Here is a 2,440-nt window from a genome sequence, read left to right as displayed (position 1 = left end):
TGCGATCCCGTTGCCGGTCCCGGTCCGGTACGGGCGTGACACTGAGGGTTGCGATCTGTTGCCGGTCACGAAAAAAGACAAAAAGGAGGAAAAAAAAAAAAAAAAGGAAAGTGGTTCATATAATTATGGAGGCTGAAAAGTCCAGACCCAGGAGAACTGATGGCATAAGTTCCAGTCTGGATTCAAAGGCCCAAAAAGCAGGAATGATGATTTATGTTCCAGGACAAGACCAAGTTCACAGGCAGGAGAATCCCACAAACTTTGATACGTAGTGTTTTCATTACCATTCAGTTGAAAATATTTACCAATTCTTCTTTATTATTTTCTTTGTCCCAAGGCTTATTTTAAATGTGTACTGTTTAAATGACTGTGGAAAACAGTATGAAAGTTTCTCAGAACACTAAAAATAGATCTACCTTATGACCCCACTATCCTACTACTGGGTATAACCCAAAGGAAATGAAATCAATATATGGAAAAGACATCTGCACTCCCATGTTCATTGCATCACTATTCACGATAGCCAGGAGATAGAATCAACCTAAATGCCCATCAATGGATGAATGGATTAAAAAAAACTGTGCTATATATGCACAATGGAATACCATTCAGCTATAAAAAGAAATGAAAACATATAATTTGCAGCAACATGAATGGAATTGGAAATCATCATGTTTAGTGAAGCAAGCTAGGCACGGAAAGACAAATACCACATCTCCCTCTTATGTGGAATCTAAAAGAAAAAGGTGGTTCTCATAGAAGTAGAGAGTAGAATAACAGTTACCAGAGGTTAAGAGGGGAGGGAGAGCGGGGCAGGGAAGGAAGTCGTGGACTAACGGGTACAAAGCTATGTTATCTACCCTAAGTGAGTCATTGTGCAGTATATGCATGTATTGAAACAACATGCTCTACCCCACAGGTATGTTAAAATAAAAAATTGTCTTTAAAATGTGTATTGTTTAATTTCCAAATATTTGGGGATTTTTTTTAGATATCTGATTATTTGTTTTTAATTTAATTAAACTGTGATAAAAAATAATGTTGTAAAATTTGAAGTTTATAGAGACATTTTATGTTCCAAAATATAGTTTATTTTGAATAATGGCTTATGAGCTCTTAAAAGGAATTGTTTTCTGCAGCTGTTGAATGTAATGTTTTATAAATGTCAAGTAGATCAAGATATTTGGTAATGTTATTAAAATCATGTTTTTTGGTTTTTTTTTTTTTTTTTTGTCTATCAATTACTGAAAGGGTGGTGTGAAAATCCTCAGCTTTGATTATGGATCTATTTCTCTCTTTTCTGTCAATTTTTGTATTAACTGTTAGTTGCACATTCAGAATTATGTCTTTCTAATGTATGGACCATTTTGTCATTGTGAAATGCCCCTTTATCTCTGGCAATGATTCTCTCATTGAAGTTTATTTTATATGATGCTAAAAACAGCATCAGCTATTTTATTATAAACTATTTTATTATAAGCTAAATATAAGAAACAACTTTTTTATTAAACTTACAATTTAGAATTCTTTGTCTATCCTTTATTTTCAATCTACTGTCTTTATATTTAAAATTCATCTCTTGTAGATAATATATAGTTGAATATTGAATTTTTTGTTTATCCTAGCAATCTCTGCCTTTGAATTGAAGTATTCAGTTCATTTGCATTTAATATTATTCATGGCACAATTAGGTTTAAGTTATCTATATGCTATTTGCTTTTTTATTTGTTTTCTTACTCCTTTTTTTTTTTTTTTTTTTTTTTTTTCCTCCTTTTTTTTTTTTTTTTTTCTATTTTCCTGCTACTCTTTGGATTAATTGAGTACTTTGGTATTTTCCAGTATTCTGTTTTATCACTTCTCTTTATCTGTAAGGTATACCTCACTGTTTTATTTTGTTAGTGGTTACTCTCAGAATTATGGTATATATCTTAACTTATCATGGTCTAATCATACTTAAAATATAAGAATTCCATTTACCACTCCCCCTTCCTTTTCTATACTTTAGGCTATTGCTGTCATTTATTTTACTTCAATAATTTGATTTTGCTTTACATAGCTGTTTTAAAGATAGTAAGAGAGGAATAAAAAAGAATATTCTTATTACCTATATTCCCATAAATGTGAATTTCTGTCTAGTGTTATTTTCTTTCAAACGAAAAAACTTCTTTAAGATTGCTTGTGGTTCATGTATGCTGACAATAGATTCTCTCAGTGTTCATTTATTTTTTCCCCCATTTTTATTTTATTTTATTAATTAAAATTTTTTTTTATTTTACTTTATCAATAAGCAATGTAGTTGATTTTCATGGAAAGGAGGCATTGGTAAAGGGACAAGTGTTCATTTATTTTAAAATGTCTTTATTTTACCCTCATTTTTGAGGCATATTTTCGCTAGATACAGAATACTGACTGGGCTGATAGGTTTTTCTTTTTTTTTTTT

General features: G+C 30.8%; 1 protein-coding gene across 1 annotated transcript in view; it reads right to left on the bottom strand.

Moving 5' to 3' along the window:
- The window catches only part of CAMK4 (calcium/calmodulin-dependent protein kinase IV), a 159,266-nt gene that overhangs the window by 144,731 nt on the left and 12,095 nt on the right, over positions 1–2,440 (bottom strand). The gene's annotated exons all lie outside the window — the stretch shown is intronic.

This window comes from Galeopterus variegatus, unplaced genomic scaffold (genome assembly GCF_000696425.1).
Source record: "Galeopterus variegatus unplaced genomic scaffold, G_variegatus-3.0.2 Scaffold4571, whole genome shotgun sequence".
NCBI classification, from domain to species: Eukaryota; Metazoa; Chordata; class Mammalia; order Dermoptera; family Cynocephalidae; genus Galeopterus; species Galeopterus variegatus.
The sequence above is the reverse complement of the archived record's forward strand: the minus strand, read 5'-3'. Positions and strand labels throughout refer to the sequence as shown.